Raw genomic sequence first — 10,072 nt, 5'->3', positions numbered from 1 at the left:
TATTGTACCGACCTTCACGTCAGGTACCTCAGATTTCACTACTAGAAATCTATAGCCTACGCTATTCTTAGTGTATCCCAAATTAATGCAGTCCACGGTCTTTGATCCAAGCTTACGCTTCTTGGGGATCGGTACATTGACTTTCGCCAAGCAGCCCCAAGTACGTAAGTACGAGAGCGTCGTCCTTCTCTTCGACCACTCCTCATAAGGAGTGACTTCATTATATTTTGTAGGAACTTTATTCAGGACATGACACGCGGTCAATATAGCCTCCCCCCACCATGCCTTGGATAAACCCGATGTATCTAGCATGGCGTTAACCAAATCAGTTAGAGTACGGTTTTTCCGCTCGGCAACCCCGTTTGACTGGGTTGAATAGGGTGGCGTCCTCTCATGAATAATGCCGTGTTCCGCACAAAATGAATCAAATTCGTTTGAGAAGTACTCTCCACCACAATCAGACCGGACTCGTTTAATTTTCTTTTCAAGTTGATTCTCAACTTCTGCCTTATAGATTTTAAAGTAGTGTAGAGCCTCATATTTAGTATTTAACAGATACACATAGCAATATCTAGCGGAATCATCTATCAATGTCATGAAGTATTTCTTTCCACCTTTAGTCAACACACCATTCATCTCACAAAGATCAGAATGTATGAGTTCTAATGGTGCCAAGTGTCTCTCCTCTGCAGCCTTGTGAGGCTTGCGAGGTTGCTTTGCTTGCACACACAAATGTCACTTAGAACCTTTGGCTAAAGTGAAAGTTGGGATTAAATTCAGTTTTGCTAGCTGCGACATAACAGCAAAACTTATGTGACAAAGACGTGAATGCCAAACTTCAGATTCATTAACACTAGTATGAATATTGTTCACGACTTTATTACAAAAATCTGCAAGAGAAAGGCGGAACATACCTCCACATTCATAACCTTTTCCAACGAAAAGTCCATATTTCGTAACTACTACTTTATTAGACTCGAATACCAACTTAAACCCTTCTCTACACAGAAGGGAGCCACTAACAAGATTCTTCTTGATGGCGGGGACATGCTGCACGTTCTTCAGCTGCACGATCCTTCCCGAAGTAAACTTCAGATCGACCGTGCCAACACCAAGAACAGAAGCACTCGCGCCATTCCCCATCAATACGGACCCGCGACCGGTGGCCTGATAAGAAGAGAACAATGATAAGTCAGCACACACATGAATATTTGCACCCGTGTCCACCCACCAATCGGTGGACTGACAAACTGTAAATACAGTAAGTAAATTACCGTACCCAGATGCACCACTTTCATTGTTGCCCACAATCATATTGGCAGACTTGGAGTCCTCCGCCGGCTTATTGTACTTGTTTGGGCATTTGTTCGCCCAATGTTCCTCTGAACCACAAGTATAGCAGCCATCTCCCTTCTTATTCTTCTTGAAGGGCTTCTTTCCCTTCTTCTTGAAGTCGGTATTCCGTTGGACAGAATTCTTTCCCTTGGGCTTCTGAGAATTGAGGTTCCTCTGATGTACCATATTGGCAGCACAAGAGCTTTCCACAGCTTTTCCATTGGAGTCCTTTGCTCTCGAGTTCTTCTCAACACTTAGATGGCCGATGATGTCCTCTACTGAGAACTTACGCCTCTGATGTTTCAGAGTAGTAGAAAAGTTCCTCCAGGAATTAGGGAGCTTAGCAATTATACAGCCCGCGACAAACTTGCCCAGCAAATTGCACTTAAGAACCTCAAGTTCCTTAGCGATGCATATTATCTCATGAGCCTGTTCCAATACAAAATGGTTGTCAACCATCTTGTAATCGTGGAACTGCTCCATAACATACATCTCACTCCCAGCATCGGTGGCCCCGAATTTAGATTCGAGCGCCTCCCACAAGTCCTTGGCAACATGCATATGTAAATATGCATCAACCAGCTTATCTCCGATCACGCTAATGACTGCTCCAAGGAATAGGACGGTGGCCTCCTTAAACATCTTCTCCTGTTCAGGAGTGATAGTTTCCGTAGGAGTGACACCGGCTACCCAGAACACGTTCATAGCCGTGAGCCATAAGGTGGTTCTCGTTTGCCAACGCTTGAAAAAAGTACCGGTAAAGTTATCCGGTTTCAGTGCAGCAGCAAAACCATTATTCGAAAAATTCCTACACAAATTAGGTTTTTCGAAATCCTTGTGGGAGAAAATCATGAATGCACGAAGGCGCAATCACTATGAGGGTGGAGTATTACAAGCACGAAACGACTGGGCGTCTTTAGGTGCGACTACACGGAGTATATATGAGGGGCAATACATGAGAGTCTTTGGAGGACAAGTAAACGAGTTGTACTCGTACGCGTCTGTACCAACGCAAAGGCCCACACCGTTTGTACTACGTCTAGTCCAATACGATAGAATTTGGATCACAATTCAACACATGCAAAACTGGAACCTATGCTTTTGCCTCCCTATTGCGTCATATATTATGATACTGAATATTGCCTCCCGATGCTGGATATTTTAATGCTACATTAGGATTCAAGTTAGTATCAGGCTTAAAATTAATTGATACATGCTAAGTATTTTCTGTTGAGTAAAAAGGCAATTTTCCGAGTAGATTAATCCATGAAATAATTACTAACATGGCATTGACTAGGTTCATGACATACTCATCACGGAGTATACTAGCAAGTACTACGCATATAGCAGAAACATCTACGCATATAGGCAGTACTACTAGTGCAGACTGAAACAGGAGAGAGATAAACATATCATACCCTCCGATCGGCCAATTGGCCATAGCAGCAGTGGTGGGGCGATAACATCCTCTGCCGCCTTCTTCTCGGCTTCGACCTTCTCGCGGACGAGACGGTCAGCTTCGCTTGGTGAAGACATGGCGATGACGAGGGCGACGCGGACGTAGACGAAGCAGATGGACGGAGGCGAGCAGTCGCGTGATCGCTCCCCAAAAACCTAATCGCCCCTCTCCCGTACAGGAGCCGGAGAGGCGGGGTTTCCGAGGCCTGCTCTCCCGTCGACCGTGTATGCGGTAAACGGGACGGAGTCGCCGGCGGCAGCAGCAGCAAAAGAACGAACGCGTGAGACAGATGTGATCTGATTCTCGTGACGGCTAGGGTAGGCGATAGCCTGCTTATAAAGGCGGCTATGTGGAGAGACGTGGGTCGAAGCCACGTCCGAGTCGGTAACAACCCACGATCCGACGTCTCGGATCGTGCCGTGTCCGTTACATATTCTCCGTTCTTGACCGGCAAAAATAAGCGCGTAGGTATGAGCTCAGCTCGACTCATTCCCGCGGCGCAGCGCGTCGTGACGAGGCGAGGCGTGGCGTGGCGAGGCGGGCGGCGGAGGAGGAGTGCACGAGGGCACCTTCTCTTCTCACTCTCCAATAGCTTGTGGAAGAGAGACCCTTATAGAGGGGTCCAACTTCTCCTCCACTAGCGGGGTGGGACTAAACTTCCCACCACCTTGTCATCCCACCACCTACATGGGCCCTTGGAGATTTTTCTGAAATTCTCTAATGGGCCTAAGGCCCATCATTAATTTCAACATTTTCACTTTCAGAAATGTATAGACTGGATGGTATTAAATAAGACTATTATACACATAAGAGCACATAGAGGCATTACTTTGCTACAACATCATTTTGCCTAGTCGAGTGATTTTCATGGCACTTTGATGGACAATGCTAGTTTCTGCTCTGAACAATTCGACACTCTATACTAATAGAGCAGTGAATAGCATGACAGTGTGGCAGATTTTGAAAATTCAGAAAATAGCATGGCATGTATTGTGTTATCGAGATCCTGAAATCTTGTCAATATTGTGTGCAGGAAATGACTTGGGAAAATACCAGATCATCGAGATCCAAAATGGAGAAGGGTCTGCACGCTTGAGAAAGAAATATGCAGCTATGTCGACCGAAAGTCTGGACAAGTGGTTGCTTTTGAGATTGGACGAGAGTTCGACTCACTAGCACATGCATTTGATCTTGAGATTGGTAGAGAGTTCGACTCTCTAGCACAGGCATCTGAGTTTCACAATCTGTATTCTTGGGAGATTGGTTTTGGCATCAGATATGGTCAATCTAGGACAAATGCACAAAGAGCAGAATAGTTCAAGACATCGTTTGTGGTTGTGCGGTCAGTATGGACAACATCAATATAACTCCCGAGTCACTCTTATGCCATACTCTCCACAGGTACTAATATGCGTTTCTTGTTCATATTTCAGGGAGGGCCAAAGAAGGAAAACACCAAGTCGCTGGCGTGCAACTGCCAAGCCTTGATCAGAGTACACCGCACAAACGACGATGGATGGTATATTCATGACTTCAGACCTGAACACAACCATCATTTGTCAACATCCTGTGGAGAGAAACTACATTGGCCATCACACAGGAACATTGACACATACATCAAAGATATAGTGAAGCACTTGAGGAGCAACAACATTGGCTTAACAAAGGTTTTTTGTGTCATCGCAAGCTTCTTTGGATCAATGGAGAACGTACCATTCAACAAGAGATCACTCGAGTACATGTGCAAAAGGATGAACCAAGAGACTACAGATGATGACATGAGGAAAACCGTTGATTTGTTCTGAGATCTAAAGAAGAATGACCCTATGTTTGCTGACAGCCTTCTTGTTGACAGGGATAGCAAGATACATGCCATTATGTGGACGAATGGAAAGAGAAGATACCAATATAAAATGTTTGGTGATGCAATTGCATTCGACACGACATATCGTACTAATCAGTACGACATGCCATTCGGTCTTTTTGTGGGGGTAAACAATCATTTCTGAAGTATTATTTTAGGAGGTGTTATGATGAGGAATGAGAAGGAGGAAACATTCGATTGGGTATTCAAGGATTTTGGGTCGTTGATGGGAGGCAAAGCACCGATTACTATATTGACCCGTATATATCTCCATGAGTGATCAAACAAAAAATATTTCATAATCCATAATTTTTTCCAAGTACTGACCGGATCTATTGAAACATACCAATGTCGTGCAATGGAGTTGGCTATCACTAAAGTGCTACCTGAAAGGAAACACCGTTGATGCAAATGGCACGTGCTGCGTCGTGCAAAGGAGTTCCTTGGCCCAGTCTACATAATGAATAGAGATTTTAGGGATGAACTATACAAGATTTCAGAATACGTGCTCACTGTCAAAGAGCTCGAAGCAGCTTGGGGAAATTTAATTCATAAGTATAGTTTGCAGGATCATCCAATAATGACACAGATCTACGAGTTGAGAATGAAATGGGCAAAGCCATATTTTGCACATAAACTCTTGCGTAGATCACATGGAAAAGTCTAGAAATTTCAATGTTGTTTGTGTGAGCAGACATGTATAATAAAGCATAACCGTCATGTGGATTAACTCTTCACATGTTTAATTCAGCCACCTGGTAATTCAGCCTTTTGATATATAATGCAGCACCATGTATATTATACGGCATTAGATAATGATTTAAATTATGATATATACTTCTCCTTGTGTCGATTTTGACACTTTGTATTAGTAAATCAGTGAACTAGTGCAACCCAGGAATACATACATGAGTGAAGTCGCTTTTGTCCACATGATTTGCCAAAACACATTTTTCTTCGAAATTACACTACCAACTTTAATGAATACAATTTATATATATTGTGCAACCAGGGAATACGTATATACATATAATCATTGAAAATGGCGACTCCCACCTCCCACCTCCCTCTCCGGCGACTCCATGGCGATCTGGCCTTCTAGCCGGTGGATACCTATTCCACTCCGGCCAACATCACAGGTGCACTCTCTCGACCACGCTGGTGTGGTTTTACGGCTTGCATGGGTGGATCCACGTTGGATCTGGATTTTTCCCATGGGGCTTCTTTTGCGGATGAAGTGTTTTATCACTATGGACTCCCGGTACATCCTCTCCCTCGACGTCGGCCGTTCATCATGGTGGTCTCGTTTGGTCGCCATGCATTCAGGCTCTCGGAGGATTCAGTTGCGGCGGCCCTAGAGGAGGCCATTGGTGGTTCTGCTGTGGAGCTTATGGTATCAAAAGTCACTGATTCGATCTTCTCTTTCATGGTTTCCTCGAAGCAAGTTGGCTTTCATATTCTTGATCTACGTTCTTTTAAGTGCTCTAGTTTCAAGTGCTTTTTTCATATTTGGGGCAATGGTGGACCTAATTGGCATCGTGAATTCTCTCTTTGGAAGAAACAATGTGATGCAGAATGGATTTTGGTTAGTCCCTCTAAGAGGAGGGCTTCTTTAGGTCTGATGGCAATGCATTCCATACCTAGGAAATCATGTTCTAAATCGAGTTCTTCGGTTCTTAAGAAGTTGTCTTTTGCAACTCTTCAGCAATACGAGGTTTGCAAAGGGTATCGCTGCCCTGTCACAAATGATGAGCTTACTACACTACAAGATGCCGGATATTCATTGCCTCCTCGTGAGCGTGTTATTATCAGTGCCCCGCCACCGGCAGAGCTCCAGTGGACGTCGGCGACGCCTCACATCTCAATCCGTCGGGTATCCATTCCGTGATTCCTGGCAGAAATTCAAATAGCGATATTACACGGATTCTCACGACTGATACGGGATATCCTTCCAGGGTAGACGATTCTATGGGTCCGTTTGAAACTGCTCCAGCTGATTTATCTTGTGCACCTGAGCCTTTTTTCTCCACTGGGCCAGAGGATTTCAATGATACTGCTAGCCTGCCCTCGTTGCGGGAGGCCCAGCAACAGTTCGACGACTTTATTAATGAGATGGTGGACGAAATTTTATCATGCTCAAACTGTTCTGAACGTGGCCACTTTGCTTCGGCCTGCCCGAACTCTCTCACGTTGATGTGCTCCTCTTGCAGTATCGTGGGCCGTACCAAATCTAGCTGCGATGCTTTTAGGCATGATAATTGTCTCACTTGGAAACGCAAGAGCCCCACCACCTACCCAGCCGCTGATATCTCGGGAATTGCTACTGATTTAGGGGAAACCGCGAAGCTTATCGAGCAGTTGCTCCCTGTCACATCGCCCCCATCACCTCCATCATCTCCCAGAACGCCATCGGAGCCACCACCATTGACACATGACCCTCCTGCTTCTCTGCTGGACATGGCGAACTTTGAGCTTGATCCTACACGCTTTCTGCCTGCAGGGCACCACATCATCAACGACGGACCAGACCGACTGCCCCGCTCCTTCATCACGCCGACGATGCCCATTGCCCGCCGCTTCGAGCAATACGTGATTGTTGAAGTCATGCCTGCTCCGCCGATGGACCAGATTGCTGAGGTACGACAGCAAGTCATTGAGCTCTTGACTGATAGGGGTTTTCATATATGTTCGGCCCAACCAAGGATTGAGGGGGTGGGTCTGTTAGAGCTCCGTGATGCGGGTGAAAGCTTCGCCGCAGTCCAGATGGTTCCTCAAGAATTGGGGAACGATTATTTTGTTCGATGTATGCGTCACAACGCCGGAGTTGGTTTTAGGGGAGCTGCTGGCTTTCGCCAAGGCTGCCTGATGTTCTTGGGGGTCCCACTGGATTACCGCAACACAAATGATCTTCGTGCGGCAGTCAACACCTTCGGAGAATTCCATCATTGGGTCAGTGGTGACCCTTTTCTTGCACGCTCGATCATATTTGCCTCTTTCCCTGATGACATCATGGTTTCTCGAAGCGTTACCTTTTCAGAATATGCTGCGTGGGGGGGTGGGAGGGTTTCTTGGACTGCTCCGGTGTTTATTCTGGGGGCTGGCTTTGCTGAGCAAATGCCAAATGGAAAGGATCACATGCCTTTGGATGGCAACCCCCACCATCTCCTTGGACAGTTGATCAATGATAATCTGATGTTTGCTCTCCCGCCGTTCCCTGCGCTTGGATGGAATGTTGTACCAGTACCGCCACCACCGCCGCCGCCAATGCCAGAGGCACCTACAAATGATGGCGGCTGGGGATGGCAGCCTGAAGTCCCTACAGATGAGCCTGCTGCCCCAGTGCAGGATCAAGAATCGATGGTAATCGATCAACCCTCCTCCTCTGACTCTGTTCAGGAGGTTTTCCTTGTACCATAAGACAATATGGTGGCTCCTGCGGCTGCAGAAGGTGCTGGTCCAGAGGCCCACAACGCTGATGCTGCACCTGAGGGGTTTGTTGCACAGCCTGCTGATCCTCAGGTACAACATGAGGGAGGTTTTGGGGCTGCTGATGATGCTTCAATTGAGGAAGCCCGGGAGGAGAACAACCCCTTGGCGATTGTCCCCTACCAATAGCCTCCGGTACGTTCTGACACTCTGATTGTTGGTGCAGCACGCGTCATGCTTGGGCCTGTTATTCCCCTTGCTCTGGCATGGTCTCATGCTTTTGACAAGATTAAGGGGGAGATATCCTCCTTGCATGTTCTTCATCACCTGCATTTGCCTCCCATGCTACCAATTGTTTTGCCCAAGCGATCCTGGTCCTTCGCTTTTGATGAGGTGCAGGCTGAACCATCCATCATCTACTTGGACGACACCCCTACAGTCCCCTCCAAATCCGCTGCTGCACTGATAGGTGGTGAGGTGTTTGCCTCCCCTGTTGCTCCAAAGAGGGCTGCTCGCAAGAAGGCGACTCCAATAGTTGACTCCTCAGTGTGTCGTTGTACCAGAGATTCAATTAAGAGAGATGGTTTTAAGCCTGTGTTGCAGGAGTTGCCACTACCGGTGCCAAAGAAGAGGAAGCCAGGGGCCAAGCCATTGGAGGACCCGGTGGATCAGGCGCAGCAATATGAAGCTCTCCCACCTACAACTCCTGTCCGGGTGATTCAGGTTGTTGGCCAAAGTCTTGGCATCAACCCTGACAAGCTGACTGTGGATCGTCTTATGGAGGATCCGACGAGCTCCAAGCCTACATCCTCTGGTGATTGAACAAATGTTATTAATGTATCTATTTTCCTGTTTTCCTGAGACATGTTATGGGCTCTTTTGCTTGATGTGGTACTTTGCTGGATCTTGGTTGCAGGAGTTGCTACGTAACTGTGTTTTTGCTACTATATTACTTTTCCATGGATAGTCGTTCTACTAGAAGTTGGCGTGTCCTATGCTGGAATCTACGGGGCCTGAATTCAGACTCACGGCAACGAGCAGTGCGCAATAAAATTGACGAGAGCCTTGCAACAGTTGTCTGTCTGCAAGAAACTAAAATGAAAAATATCGACTTCAGGTCTGTCAGAAAATTTTGTCCCAAACATTTTGATAAGTTTGCTTATACCCCCTCGAGGGGTGCTTCGGGTGGCTTGATTACTCTCTGGAATTCCTCAGTGCTGTCTGGTACTCTGGTAACAGTGCAGCCAATTGGGGTGGTTGTGTCCTTCATCTCCAATCACACTTCTGAATCCTGGACTCTTGTCAATGTTTATGGCCCTTGTCAGGGTGAGCCCAGGGACGAATTTGTCAGCTGGTTATATCACCTCCAAATACCAATAATGGATAACTGGTTGCTGCTTGGGGACTTTAATTTCATTCGTTCTCCTACCAATAGAAACTTACCAGGAGCTGATGTCAATGATATGTTCATTTTCAATGAGATTATTGGGCACCTTGTCCTCTTGGAACTGCCCCTCAAGGGAAGATCTTTTACCTGGTCCAACATGCAAGACTCTCCACTGTTTGAATAGCTTGATTGGTTCTTTACCTCTGCTAATTGGATATCTTCCTATCCATTGACCCAAGTGACTCCTCTAGCTAAGTCTGCTTCTGACCATGTCCCATGTGTGGTCTCAGTTAAAACAACCACTCCCGAAAGTAACCTTTCTAGGTTTGAAAACTATTGGGTAGAAATGGAGGGCTTCGTGGAATGTGTTGCAAACTCATGGAATGTTCCTTCCATAAAGGGACATATATCAGCTATCATCATGGACAAGTTCAAGCATCTAAGACATGCTCTTAGGAAATGGCAAACAAGCCTGTCCAAACTAAAAGCTGTTATTGACAAATGCAATAAGGTAATACTCTGTCTTGATGATCTGGAGGAGCTCAGATCACTATACAAACCAGAAGCAAACTTCAGGATAATTGTTAAGTTGCACTTGGAG

The sequence above is a fragment of the Hordeum vulgare genome, chromosome 4H (genome assembly GCF_904849725.1).
Source record: "Hordeum vulgare subsp. vulgare chromosome 4H, MorexV3_pseudomolecules_assembly, whole genome shotgun sequence".
Classification (NCBI taxonomy): domain Eukaryota; kingdom Viridiplantae; phylum Streptophyta; class Magnoliopsida; order Poales; family Poaceae; genus Hordeum; species Hordeum vulgare.
Note: the sequence above shows the minus strand (reverse complement) of the source record.